Source organism: Stenella coeruleoalba (genome assembly GCF_951394435.1).
Source record: "Stenella coeruleoalba genome assembly, chromosome: 12".
Classification (NCBI taxonomy): Eukaryota; Metazoa; Chordata; class Mammalia; order Artiodactyla; family Delphinidae; genus Stenella; species Stenella coeruleoalba.
The window spans coordinates 53,533,890-53,549,563 of record NC_137158.1 but is presented as its reverse complement, the minus strand read 5'-3'; the positions used below and the strand labels follow the sequence as shown (position 1 = coordinate 53,549,563).

Genomic DNA, 15,674 nt, shown 5'->3' with positions numbered 1-15,674 from the left:
AAGAGAATTCTTGAGTCACAGTCATCCATAGTTTTGGATCCATGATTTAGGGAAAGAGAAATATGATTTTCTATTTTTGTTTGCATAACCTATTAGAATTTTACAAGGCAAAGGCAGAGTGTATATCATAGAACTTTACTGCCTGTCAACGGTAGAGAGAACTTTGGTAAGTCCTTGTCACATAGTATAGAAGGATAAGGTCCACTTATTCAGCTCGGGGGTTGTAAGACATAGGACAGACAGGCTATTGGTAGTGTCCAAAGTTCCAGAGGCAATAAGTGTTTAACAAGCTTAATGGAAAGCTAAAAGCGGGGGGGACTCTTGCCATGTTCTCTTGGGCATCCAAGGACCAACTACCATTACACCTGAGGTACCTAACCCTGCACCAACAGCTTGTGCACAGTGCAGAAGTGATCTAGAGGTTCCTCTGTAATGCCCAAACCCTAGAAAGAAGCTGGGATTCCAGGTGGGGAAATGCTAGGGGCTTCACAAGAGAAGTCATCCTGGGTACGAAGGTTTTACTGCCAGATGTCCAAGGAGCCTAATAAGAATCAGACCCAAGGGGTGCAGGTAACAAGAGGTGATGGCCAAAGTCCCTGAAGGCAGAGGCTAAGCTAAGTTACATCAGCTTGATGGTTTCAACAGTAGAGGCCGGCAGGATGCATGGAAAGACCACACTTTGGCCTCACAGATGAGACCAGCACATGGACCAGCACGAAACTAGAGACGCCCCTCTTGCCCGCCTGTATACCTGAGAACTTTGCACTGTTTCTCACTAAAGTGCAGAAATCATCTTGGAAAGAGGGAAAAAGAAAAGGGAAACAGTGCTGGTTCTGAGTTGAACCTTGAATCGACCAAAATTGTACCAAATTTAAACTATTTTTAAGCACAAAAGAGATACCATTAACTGGCAAGTTTAAATTAAGTGTCTTTGCTTTCCACTGTGGTGAGAGGCTCATGAGGAAAAATTAGTATCAGCTACGGAAAATAATAGGCGTACATTTTCTTACAACATCTGTGTTGGCTGGATAACTCCGAGAACTCAACGTGATCTCAATTCTGGTGCTCCTCTGTGCACAAACACACAGCCAGGCTACTTGGAGGCAGCCTTGGGTCCTTCTCCAGGAGAAAGTTTACATTGATTTGGGCTCTTAGATGAACGTTTGACTGAAAATGCCATGCTCACACTAGAGAACGCAGCAGAAATGCTTGTGGCTTAAAGCACCTTCACACTGGGACAACGATCCCCACACTGGTAGCTGAAAAGCTTCAGCAGGGCGTCTATGAAATGTCTGGCCCAGAGCAGCACTGACTCTCAGTGTGCCTGCCAGGAGGAGTTAGCTATGAAATGTATGCCCAGGAAAGAGAATGAGTTCACTTGCTTGATAGAGGGATTTGGAACTGACCAACTGAATTTTGCAGAAAGTTTAGCACAGACGATAATTTTAGTTTTTGACATAATTAAAGTTGAGCTATTCTTTCTGTCTGTAGCTATATACCAAGATGAACTGCCTCTGGGGTATCCTCCTGGGTTCATGATAGTAAAATTTTGTCATTGGCCTAAAGGAAAACACTCATCTTTCCATTTTCCTGTTGTAAAAGGGCATACTCCAGTCTCATAAAAAATACCAGTTTATTTATCAAGTATGTGATAAAGAGAAGATGGGCTTCTGATCATTTACTGGAATAATGTTTTAAGAAGTACCTGTCAAGTTATGGCCCCCTCCCCAGCCTCCTGCAGAAAAATAATGCTTGCTGAATCTAAATACTTTCTACTAGGTAAAACCTTTGGAGTTGGACAGACTAGTGATAAAATTCATCCTGCTGTATGACATCGGTCAAGCTACTTCTCTGATGCAACTGCAGCCGAAAAAAAGGGGCTAATGTTCCCAAATATGTACTTCACTGGATTTCTGTGAAGATCAAGTGAGATAAGTATATAAAACCCCTGAGTGTTTGGCACATAGTAGAAATTCAATAAATGTTAGTCCTGTCCCTCTCATTATAATTTAGGGATCATAACATAATCCTGGCCAAAATTCTGACAACAAATCTGAAATCATTTGAGGTTCTGCCCAATAACGACTCACTGCTGAATTTCAAAATATTTTGCCAAAGGAATTCTGATTTTAAAGTTTCCCCTCCACTTGTTATTAAACATTTTTGAGCACAAAGAAAGGACCAGGAACTATATAGACATTCCTGTTTCCTTAAAAAACTCCAGAAGAAAGCTTTTGTTTTTGTCTTTCAATCAAGGAGAGGAAAGGAACTGGATTTTTTTAATCTTCCTGTTTGCCTTCTAAAGTACAGTCTTTAATTGAGAAGTTTGAAGTAAATGACGATGAAATATAAACTTATTCAAATAATGGCACCAAAGCATTTCTTTTAAATTGTTATGAATTCCTGGTTTCATAAATACATGTCGGGACAAAGTGTTACGCCTAAATTTAAACCACTGGGATGTTTAGGCTCTGATCTGTAGTTTGGGAAATAAGTAGTCTTTTTTTTCAAAATCTGCTTCTGAGAACCTCTTTCCTTTTGTTGGCCAAGTGAGCATCAGTAGTTTTTCCCCCTGAATATTCAACTCAATGGCTTCACTGGCTTGGCCACACTAGCTGTGTGATATTGGGAAACACGTTTAACCCTTTGGGGTAATTTTTATTCCTTTATATAAAGGAATATGCCAGATTAGATGGGCTTCCATGTTTCTCCCACATCTAAAATACTGTAAATCTATGTAGACCTCTCTATGTGTAGAAAGAAGTGGTCTGAGTTGGCAACTGACTTAGATTAAAAAGGACATGAGGGCTTCCCTGGTGGCGCAGTGGTTGAGAGTCCGCCTGCCGATGCAGGGGACATGGGTTCGTGCCCCGGTCTGGGAAGATCCCACATGCCGCAGAGCGGCTGGGCCCGTGAGCCATGGCCGCTGAGCCTGCGCGTCCGGAGCCTGTGCTCCGCAACGGGAGAGGCCGCAACAGTGAGAGGCCCGTGTACCGCAAAAAAAAAAAAAAAAAAAAAAAGGACATGAGACATGAGTTAAAGATTGCTCCAACTTCTCTAACTTTGGATATCAGAGAAGCGCTTGCCTGACTCATTCTGATTTAAGGGCTTGCTAGGCGGCCAGCGTTTGCCGGACTCTAGGAATCCAAGGCAAACAGTTTCCACCCTCGCGGCTTTGAAGTTTAGTTGAGAGAGGCAGATATAAAACTAGTGTAACCTACAGTACATATAGGATTCAGTTAGAGTAGGAGAGAGGGAGAGAGGGAGAGAGGGAGAGAGGGAGAGAGGGAGAGAGGGAGGGAGGGAGGGAGGGAGGGAGGGAGGGAGGGAGAGAATAATGCCAGTAGTATCACTAGCAAATAACTGAAATTGGAGTTTCTGTGGGTCAGGATGTGTTTCTTTGAGCAAATTCCCTCCTTCCAGAGCTATTAATATTGTTTTCAGGTCAGAACCGAGTTCAGTGAGCAGAGGGTAGGTATATCTGAGACTTCTGCTCAGTATGCTGTTGAGCAACGGGTCGCGCTCAGTTTCTGACCATCATCAACTGGAAACCAACTTCATTAACCACTGAGTAATTACTAACACTCCCATGAATAATGGTCATGGTAATTTTAGAAACATCCATTTAGCTGACACATCAAAGGTGACCCAACATGTCTCACAAAGTAATGACTCTGACCAGTGAAAAATTAAACCACATCTTCTCATCAGTTTGTTTGCAGATCAGTTAATGGAGTCTGCTACAGAATAGGTTTTATTTTTACTTTTCTGGCTTCATTTATATGACCTTGACTGGGATAGAGGAGAGGTTTTCAGATAGAATATTGGCAATGACGCTGTCAGTGATTCTCAAACGTGTTATTCTGGTGACTTTGTGGAAGCTCACCATGATCCCCCAAGCCAAATATCACATTCACCTGACAGAAACTTGGGTGTGATGTCTGTGACTTTGAAAATACTTTTTTTTTTGCTTGCTTCGACTGTTTAGAAAGTAATTGTGTTCTCACCTGAGAAATGGTCTTGAAATACTGAAATTTGGTAGAAAAGGATGACGAGGAATAAAAGATAGAGTGTCAGAGACTAAGACAATAGGGGGTCAACAGACAAGGTCAAGGGATAAAAGCTTAGAGAAGGTGGTAGCACTGCCGATGTGGACTCTAAAAAGAAAGGAAAGATCCTGATACAAACTTCAGTTACACAGTCCTCAAGTAAATTATGTAAATGCAGTTCATAGCCATAAACAAAACCAATTTTTTCCCCTATGACAACGGGCTGATAAGACTAACACCATCTTATCCTTTTTATTCCCTTATCTGGTTTAATTCCATGGCTCACCATTACAACCCTGAAACACTGACTTACAAATACCTTCACCTCCCTTGCCCACTTCCTTCTCAATTATAGTCACCTGGAAAAACCTCAGTTCTAGGTTAAGCAAACTTATTTGCCTACTCCATGCCTGCATCAGACAACCATGCTGTGACATTTTATATTGATGACCACAAATCCCAAAATGGCAATCCATGATACTCTGAGATTCTACTTTAATTCTTTAATGTATCAGGCTTCATGCTCTCTCCTCAATCCTCCCTCACTTTCCTCTGTCACTTTTAGCTAATGATCTTGCCTAATATGTCATTAACACCACCAAGAAACAGGAACGTTCTTACTTTCTACCAAAATCAAAATCTGTTTGAATCTGAACCGATGTTTTCTCTTTCATTCTTTTATAATGAATAGTGGCCCAGTTTCTATCAAAGGCCAAACCGTCCACCTGTGCTTCGAAGCTCATCACCATTTCCTTCTCAAGGACTTTATTCCTAAGTTTTATCACTCCTGCATAGTCAATTTCTTGCTTGCTTTTGGATCAAAAAGATACATATAAAAACTTTTTTATCTTTCATCTTAAAAGTCATCCTTTTAAGAGGCTAGAAGCAATGAAACTCTGGTAACAATGAGCACACCTAGGGCCAGATGGGAGTTTCTAAATACCGTTCTTCAATAAAAAGAACCAGGACTCCTTGGAAAGCTGGTTGATTTCAAGGCTGAATTAGCAAAAATACATGATGAACATCTTGTGGTGCCAGAAAATAAGGAAATGTACACACATACAAGTACACACACGCAGAAAAGAAATGTTAAGTGAAAGAAAAATGAGAAGAATTGGGACAAATATTAAGGTCATAGGAGGCAACCTGAAAAAGCCTTCAATGGCTAAAGTTAAAACAACCTGGGCAACAGAATAAATGATAGCATTGGATTAAAAAATACAATAAACATCCAAAAGTTCATACTGACATAAATAAATAACAGAATAACTAATGAGCTACCTAAATAAAGGGGAAGAAGTGACATCGCTTTCCTACAGAATTCCAAGTAATAAATATAGGATGAATGAGGAAAATAAAAAGTACCATTAGAATGCCTCAGTAATACCTGCCACAGGCAGGATCCACCAATGGGGCCAAAATTTATAAGCAAGAGTTTAAGGAGAAACAGGATCCTTGCACGGGCTCAAAGTATCTCCCCCCATTTAGTAATTACAAAGGGAAAAATAGTAACTTTACAGAGGTAAACCATGGAAGACACCACCTTACCCAAGTAATCACGCTCAAAATAACCAGAGATACAGTTTGACATAATGTATACCCTGGTTTGAAGCACTGAGAAGGGCGTACTGCTTCTGTGGTATCCTTTTCAATAATACATGCCCTCAATCTAATCATGAGAAAACATCAGACAAACCCAAAGTGAGGGACGTTCCACAAAATACAACTTGTACTCTTAAAAAATGTCAAGGTCATGAAAGGCAAGGGAAGACTGAAGGCCTGTCACAGATTGGAGGAGACTAAGGAAGCATGACAACTAAATGCAAAGTGGGATCTTGGATCTGATCCTGGAAAAGAAAGACATTCATCAAAACACTCAATATATTCTGTACTTTAGTTAATAGTATTGCACCAAGGGTAATTTTTTTGGTTTTGATAAATGCTGTCTCGTTATATCAGATATTAACATAAGAGGAAGATGGGCGAAGGGCATATTGGAACTCTGTACTACTTTTGTAATTCTTCTGTAAGTCTAAAATTATCTCAACATAAAAAAGAGAAAATTAAAAAGCCACCCTTGACCTAATATCTCCTTCCAGTTACCACACAGCAAAGCTTCTTGAAAGAGTGGCCTGTGGCTCCTGACTCTATCTTCTCACCTTCAGCCAGACTTTGGATGGACCCATTGCCAAAAACTGTCATCATTCAGTTCCATGTGGGCAAAACTGATGGGGCCTTCTTTACCCTAATCTACCTCCATCTCTCAGCTGCAGTAGTTTACAAGGTTGATAGCATTATCATCTCTTGGCTTCTATGTCATCACACACCCCTGGTTTCCTATGTCATTTACTCTGTTCTCCTCCATCTCCTCTGATTCATTCTCTTCCTCAAACTCCAAAATTTATTCCTTGGCTGTCATCTTTTCTCTGTACTCCCTCCCTCATGATTTATCCACTTTCATGGTTAGAAGAGCTATAAACATGGTTACAACCCTGACCTTTCCTCTCCCTATCTGAAGGTGACAATCTTTGACTGCCTGAAGGATCCTGGTTTTCTTTTTCAGCAGTGAGGGCTGGATGAGGACAGAGTGGGCACCTGAGTTTTGTGGCTGTATCTCCGGAATATTCAACAAGTTCCCTTTTCAGTAAAAGGGAAGGCAAGATCTGATCCGTTCAGTATTTTCTAGGGTGAATATCATATGCTATTGGCAGAACTTAATTACATTCTCTGCCCAGTCCAATCCCATTATTGCTTCCTGTCACTGTATTTGTAATTCAAAGAAAATTTTCCTCCCTAATATATTATACCCAGGAGGCCACACATAATACAAGCACAACTTAGTATGATTCATATACAAATGAATTTCTGTTTCAGGGATGAGATTATTTCTATTTTATTCCCCAAATGATGATTCACAGGTATAATATAGACTGGACTGGATCAATTCCTTGGCATATTTTGCTTAGGAAACATGGCAATATGTTAATATCCTCTGCTTCCATAAGAAAGAGGAAATATCACATGGTTAGCATCCTGGGCCTTTAAGCGTTCATGTAATGCTGAATCCAAGAAATATTAGGAGACTTGTAACATTATCAAAAAGAAATCTGTGGTTTTTCACTGACCTAAATGGCTATCAGTTTGCTTGTACTGATGTGTGTTGAGAAAGCGTGGGGAGAGGGGGTGTGGAAAGAGAATGGGAAGCAATTAACTAAGCCCCTATGCTTTAGCTCAGGCAACAGTGTTAGGCTGGTAGCACGATAAAGGAAAAGAGAGGGACAGGGCCTATAGATACCCTGGACTTTACTCTTACCATCTGAGATCAAGTACCCAAACTGATTTCTGCCCCTCACTTGATTCTTAAAGAAAATTTTTGAAATACATTTTCAGGAGACAAAAACATATAACAGGAAAGTTGGTAAAAAAATAGTATACTACTGGGGTTTAAGTACAATTTTTAAACAGCTGCCTCTGTGTATTACAAATGTCAGTTTTAGGCTCCAGCTGTTCCAAATAGGTTTGTTCCTAAGCTACTGGCTGAACAAATGCAAAGGATAATTGTTCTGCTAATAACAATGATAATTGTTCTGATGTTAAGATAATTTCCATATGTATTTATAGTTGAATGGTCTTGTAAATATTATTACATATCTAAAATGTTATGGTAAAATATAACTTAGAATACTTCATAATATTAAATTAGTTTGTGTATATTAGACATTTCCATCAAAAAGCAATAGAATGCCCTCTTCCCACTTTACTTGAACTACTAATAAATCAAGGATTTTAGCAAAGACAAAAAACAAAAAAACTGGTCATATTCTAACAACTTATGGTACCTTGTCCAAATGCATTTTAGGCATTTCTCTTAACACCATTTGCAATGAATAACCGTTTCTTACTTTGTTTCTCTTTAAAATGAAAAAAACCCTTTTCTTCAAATAATTCTAGAAAGAGCCATATTATCTGTGTCCAAACGAAAATGTGAAACAAAATCTTGTTGTTCATATACAATAGTTTTATGACTTGCCAGTGATTCATTTATATTCAGATCTTCTGTGTGCTGAGTTCATCTGACTTGTCCAGCAGAAAAGGAAAGGCTTTTGTGCACTTCACGTTCAAAAACTTCAGTGCTCCACATGCCCGCTCTGTGATGCTGAGCATGTGCCTTTGGGTGCTTTTGAAATGAGTTATCCACTTTCTCTTTGCTCACTTCTCCATCTGGAATGTTCTTCTCCTACTCACTATTGCCTCCCCTGTCTCCATGTCCACTTTCTCAACCCAAAGCACTTCTTTAAAGCCCAGTTTAAATACTTCCTGCTCATTGATGACTTACTTGAATTCTCAAGCCACAATGAGTTCCTCTGTTCTACTCGTAATCAGAATTAGGCTGCAAATGTCTTGAGGATGTGCTATGGTCTGAATGTTTGTGCCCCTATCAAACTCGAGCCTAATCCCGAAATGTGATGGTTTTTGGAGGTGGGGCTTTTGGGAGGTGAGTGGGTCATGAGGGTGGAGCCCTCCTAAATGAGTGCCTTTGATAAGAAGAAACACCAGAGACCTTCCACTCTCTGCTGTCTGCCATGTGAGAACACAAGGAGAAGACTAACACTGCACACCAGGAACCAGGTTCTCAGCAGACACCACATCTGCCAGCACTTTGATCTTTGGATTTCATAACTATGAAATATAAATGTATGTTGTTTAAACCACCCAACTAGGCTCTATTTGTTATAGCAGCCTGAACTGCCTAACACAGGATAGAATCATATTTACTTCTGTTGCACCTCCCAACAGGTTCAATAAAAAAAGACACACTTAAATTACATTAGGTGATATAGGATGGATACACACACACACACACACACACACACCCTAGACAATTCAAGATCTTGCTCAGGGACACCTGAGGACTGACTTTGTTTGAGGACGTGGCCTTGCTGGTGATAAATAAAAAGCAGTTTCTCAACAAGTGCTCAGCAGTTTTCGTAACTCTAGGTGGACAGTATATAATATACAGTATTTACACTGCATGGAGAGTATTACCAGTAACTGCTTGCCATGTTTGGGAACTAAAGAACCGTGGTGGGACACTAAGGGAACAAACTAAGGGGGCAAAAAACACACCAGTATTCTCTTCTATTCCTGTTCTATCTATTAACTTTGCTTCTACTAACTTCTGTATTCTTGGCTCAATAAATCTGAAATTGGATGTGTGCAAGATTAACAGTATGACTTGCACCTTGATCCACATACTATTCTTTATCCATATTATTCTTTCATTTTATGTATAACACCAGATCTTTGAGCAGAAATAAAGATTAACAAGAAATCAAACAGCAAAAAACTGGTGTTTCTCTGCACTGTTATTTTTTTCTGAGAAACCTTGTTCAAAATAGAACATTAAAAACAATTGAAGAAGAGAGAGCAGTATTTAAATGTTGCTATTTACTTCTAATGTGTCAGAATATACAGTATCTGTCACTAACACAGAATCAAATAATCAAATTTCATGGCAGAATTCCTGAGACTAATGTTTGTGTCATTTCATTTTGTAGTTGTTTTGTGGGTAAGTGAAAGCCAATTTTACCAATTATATTACCATCATTTAGCACACTGCACATAAACAACTATATCAGTGTCATCAAGTAAAGTAGTTAGCACTGACGGGTGCACACAAAGGTAGGGAATCAGCTATAATAATAAATTATATACATATAATAGTATATAGTATTTACACATATATCCTCCAGCAGGTTATTTATTGTAAACTTGGAGAAAATGATAGTTAAATAAGTTTATGTTTGTCAAATAATAAATACTTAGAAAAATAACCTGTGTTGGAAATGTCTCAGTCATCTGAAGCATCTCACTATAAGATTTGGCTGACAGAAACTAGCTGTGTTGCCGAAATGTATCTGATGCTATCCCACCAGTGATCTTATCTCTTGCATAGATTTGCTCTCCTTTCTAAGTGTTTGAGATTATTTTCAAGTCAAACAGCTTCCAGCTTCCATTTAAAGAGCAAGTGAATCAAAGTTAAGCTATTTTCAGGGCAGGCATTGGAGCAATTCTGCGTACACAGTATGTGACATAGTGAGTCGAATTCAGCCCCAAACCTCTGGAGGAAGTTCAGTTGATGTAAAATTTCAGTATTTCCACTCTGCCTTTTTTTTTTTTTTTTTGCCATACGCGGGCTTCTCACTGTTGTGGCCTCTCCCGTTGCGGAGCACAGGCTCCGGACGCGCAGGCTCCGGACGCGCAGGCTCCGGACGCGCAGGCTCAGCGGCCATGGCTCACGGGCCCAGCCGCTCCGCAGCCTGTGGGATCTTCCTGGACCGGGGTACAAACCCGTGTCCCCTGCATTGGCAGGCAGACTCTCAACCACTGCGCCACCAGGGAAGCCCTGTCCTTTTTAAACAGGAAGTGAGAAGGCCTTGCCGTATCCTAATAGAAGAGTTAAGTCACTGCCCAGAGAAGGAAAAAAACTGATTCCTCCATGATTTGCTTGATGTGTTGTTTACAACTTCAAAGGAATCTACCTATGAAACTCTTTATCATCAAATTATATTCATCTTTACCTAGAGACACACAAAAGGACTTCTGGAGAGTACTAGGATTTAAAATGCACTTAAAAATGTTGATGCTATCACCTCATAGTCCTTAATTTAAAAGCTAGGAAAGATAAGTTTCAGGAAGTTTTGAAATTTTCAGTAAACTATTTTTATTTAAATATAACAATTGTGACTGGTATGTTGAACAGGCAGGTGTCATTGAATTTAATCAGATACCATTTAATTTAAATACCATTTAATCAAATACCATTAAATGGTATTTCTTCCTATTGTCACTTCAAATTTATTGAGGTGAGGAAAACATTCCCTCCCCCTGGATTAAAACACAGGCTGTTCTGAGACATTTCTGTTCTCCATTAGTTACTAAAAAGCGCACTCTGAGTGGTAAAACACAAATTAAATTCCATAATTGAATGCCTAGTTCCATGTAATTTTCAAAAGCTTCATATTTATCCAAAATTGCTGTTGCTTACATGTTCCACAGCTGTACCCGCTAAAGGAGAGACCCTGGACTGGTAAGGTGGAGGGTGGTGGCCGGTCATTATTCCACAGCTCCTTACCCTCCATCAAACAAGAGATTTCTAACCCTTCTGAGGTTAGAGATTTAGTTGGGGGATGGGAAGAAAACTAGTGAGGCTGAAAAGTTCTTACTTGGCTGTAGTGTCACTGGCTGGCTTCCCGCTCTCTGCGTCTGGCAGCTCTCTGTGTCTGGCAGCTCTCTGGAGCTGAGTCTCTGACGGTTCTTCAAGGACCCTAATCCATGGTGGGTCTCTCAAAATGCAGTTTACTTGACCAGCGCAAATATATTCTAATTCCATCCCAGGATTCTTAGCGCCTACCTGCAGTACTTCTCCACCAAGAACTGATGACCTCTACGAGACTTCCTGTGGTAGAATTTAACATGACTTTCAGCTGGCTCTCCCTCTGAGGAAAATGCCTGCATCTGCTTCTTGGAAAACAAGGTTGTATTTTACCTCAACAAACATTGGGAACAGGCTGAAACAAATGCAGTAGCACCTCTTCTCACTCTTTGGTCGGGGCTAGCTGGCTTATCTTTACCTTAGAGATTTCTAGGCAGGGGTTGGATACTAGTCCAATGTGCCCACTAATAGAGCTCATAGCTCAAGTTCTCCCAGCCAGCCGAAGGCCAGCTGAAGGCCCTTCCGGTCTTCAGGAGTACCACACCCTTTTCAGTGGGGGAGTGGGGCTTTCCTCCTACCTGCAGCTCTCCACTAACATCTCCTGCATTGCCTCCTCTCAAATCCCATAATCACATCTCCCTATCCACGTAATATGGACTCAGTGGTTTGTACTACTTTTATAAATTCTACATATAGATTTGTACCATTTTAGAATTCAACATCTTTTGTGTTTTGGCTCAGCAGTCAAAACTTCTAATTTAATGTTCTATTACACAATATTTATTTAAGTCATCTAACACTAGTCAATGGCAAGATTTTCACCTGGAGAATTTTTATTAAACATCAAATTGGGTCATAGATTGGTAAAGTGTGTTTTGTTCTGAAGTTATATGTAATAAAAATAACCATCAGTTTTCTTATCACAATGAAGAGCTCTTTAAGCCTGTAGGCAATTAGTATTGAAATTAAGTGCATAATGAGTTATTACTATATATTTTATGATGTGCTTGTAAAGGTATTAATTACTTGGTTAAGTAGTGAAAGGATTAGTTGTATAACTGCATGTAGAGTTTCCCAAGGAAAATGAAATACAAAATTTGATTAAGATGACAAAACATCTACCACATTTCTTAAGTTTTAGAACGATTGGTATGCATAGTGTATACCATTTAAATTCTATTAAAGTTGTAAACATGGAGCAACATATCTAGTAAAAAGAAATATTCCTTTGACTTCACAGTGGTATTTTGATTATTTTTATTATTATTTAATATTCACCAAGCCGCCATGCTGAGCAAAGCTCTAATTTAATGTTTATCAAGTGCTGTTATGTACTTAGATAAAGGGGACCAATCTGGGATTATTGTATTTTGAAATTCAAGCTATCTATTCATCAAAATGTTTGGTGAACACATATTTCTCTTTTTTTATTACTTCTTATTTTATTCTTCTTTTAAAAGTTTGATTATTACGGGTATTATGTTTTTACAGCCAGCTTTTTCTTTAGTTTATTGATTAGTCAAATAAAAATTTGAGTAACTATTGCATTATATTGATGACCATGAACTTAAAATAGAACTAGGAATCAGAAGATCTGAGTTTGTGTGTCTGCTCTACCTGTTACCAGTTGGTCAAAACACCTATCCAAGCCTCTGTTTCTTTGTTTAAGTGAGGTTAAAAATGCCAAACCTTCAGAAACCTGAAATAATTTACATGAAAGCTACAAAATTGTATACTACAGTTCTAAGTATTTTAATTTTTCCCCACTCGCCTACTACCACACTTTATCTTCCTTAAACCTAAAAGATAACAGGAGATTCCAGAGTATTTTGACTGTTAAATCCCAGTTTTCTTTACCTGAAGATAACTGGTGTTGCTATAACATGCCATATATTTAAATTATGAAAATAAGGCTGTCCCTTAAAGATAAATACATTTTTTGAAAGCATCCCATTTTCCTTTTACCTTAAATTTACATCATGGTGTTTATCTGTTTTTCTTATTTTTTGAAATTCACGGTCACTTTTATTTATCTGAAATTTAATTTTTAAATAAATTTCTTATTCCCAGATGATAAATTGGTAAGTATGTAATTGTCTCCTTTCTAGATAATCAACATGATCAGTCATTATGGTTACATCATTTAAAAAATAAATCATATATCTCATGAAACATTATTTACTACAAACAAGTTTAAAGACAGAATGAAAAGCAAATCTTATACTGTCCGTCAAGGAAATGTAGCAATAGGCTGATCACATAATGGTCCTATCCAGATGCAGCCTGAAAGATGTTAACACAAGTCTCTGATAGATGCCTCCAAGGAGACGGATGCCAGTGTTAGGAAAATGACTTAAACAACTGCTAACTGGGGTCTCCCTAATGTGTGTCACAGATGGGATTGGCAGAAAATACTGGTGGGTGTTTAAAAAACATGACCTAATCTTTCCCTAATTAAGGAGGCTTCTAATTGTGTAATAATTGGTTTTCACAGTTGAATGTCACAGTAGTATTCAAGACATTTGCCAATGTATTAGCTCTAACACCAAGCAAAGCACATACTTTCTCTCAAATGCATCTTTCTATATACATTTTCCAAAGTATATTTTATAGTATTGGTCATAGCTATAGAAGCTTATGTTAACTGAATACTTACTATGTTCCATACTGGGCTAGCCTTTTATATTAATTCATCCACTCAGCAACTTACATATAGTTCCATTATCTTTTTCATTGTAAAAATGAGTAAAGTGGGGCTTCAGGAAGTTAAGTTAGTTGTTCATGCTGCCCTCTATCTCACCTCTAGGTGTCTGACTGAAATACTCAGTATGTTAACCTCTAAAATACACTGCCTGGAAGACCTAAATAGACATTTCTCCAAAGAAGATATACAGACTGCCAACAAACACATGAAAGAATGCTCAACATCACTAATCATTAGAGAAATGCAAATCAAAACTACAATGAGATATCATCTCACACCAGTCAGAATGGCCATCAGCAAAAAATCTAGAAACAATAAATGCTGGAGAGGGTGTGGAGAAAAGGGAACCCTCTTACACTGTTGATGGGAATGTAAATTGATACAGCCACCGTGGAGAACAGTATGGAGGTTCCTTAAAAAAACTAAAAATAGAATTACCATATGACCCAGCAATCCCACTACTGGGCATATACCCTGAGAAAACCATAACTCAGAAAGAATCATGTACCAAAATGTTCATTACAGCTCTATTTACAATAGCCCGGAGATGGAAACAACCTACGTGTCCATCATCGGATGAATGGCTAAAGAAGATGTGGCACACATATACAATGGAATATTACTCAGCCATAAAAAGAAACGAAATTGAGCTATTTGTAATGAGGTGGATAGACCTAGAGTCTGTCATACAGAGTGAAGTAAGTCAGAAAGAGAGAGACAAATACTGTATGCTAACACATATATATGGCATTTAAGAAAAAAAAATGTCATGAAGAACCTAGGGGTAAGACAGGAATAAAGACATAGATTTACTAGAGAATGGACTTGAGGATATGGGGAGGGGGAAGGGTAAACTGTGACAAAGCGAGAGAGAGGCATGGACATATATACACTACCAAACATAAGGCAGATAGCTAGTGGGAAGCAGCCGCATAGCACAGGGAGATCAGCTCAGTGGTTTGTGACCGCCTGGAGGGGTGGGGTAGGGAGGGTGGGAGGGAGGGAGACGCAAGCGGGAAGAGATATGGGAACATATGTATATATATAAGTGATTCATTTTGTTGTGAAGCAGAAACTAACACACCATTGTAAAGCAACTATACTCCAATAAAGATGTTAAAAAAAAAAAAAAGAGTAGCCCCTGCTCACCGCAACTAGAGAAAGCCCACACGCAGCAACGAAGACCCAATGCAGCCAAAAATAAATAAATTAAATTTAAAAAATAAATAAATAAAATAAAATACGCTGCCTGCCATGCTAAAATGTTGCATAGTTCTCCTCTGAAGAGGATTTTTAAAAGTCAGTAAAACAATGTTTTTAAAATAATCATTAGTTATAGTATACATGTTTTAGAAATACATGTGAATACAAAGGTGTTTAGGTGTGTGTGTGTGTGTGCGTGTATGTGTGTGTGTAAAAGTGGAAATAACTCTAGGAAGAGTAAGGTAAGATTGAGTTCTAAATAGTTGATAACACATTATCTCGTTTTCCCTTCATAAAAACACTGTGGAGTATATATTCTTAACCCAATTTCACAGATGTGTAACTGAGGCTTAAAGAAGTAGTATAACTTACATGCTATTTCATAGCCACTACATAGCTAAGCTAGGATTGAAACATAGGTCTGCTTGACTGCAATACTTTTGTTCTCAACCACTCTAGTGAACTATATTTCCTTAGAAGAAAAGAAATGTGGATTATTACA

The 15,674-nt window shown here is 38.7% G+C and overlaps 1 protein-coding gene across 1 annotated transcript in view; it reads right to left on the bottom strand.

Moving 5' to 3' along the window:
* NKAIN2 (sodium/potassium transporting ATPase interacting 2) overlaps positions 1-15,674 on the bottom strand; it is a 966,228-nt gene that overhangs the window by 249,648 nt on the left and 700,906 nt on the right. The gene's annotated exons all lie outside the window — the stretch shown is intronic.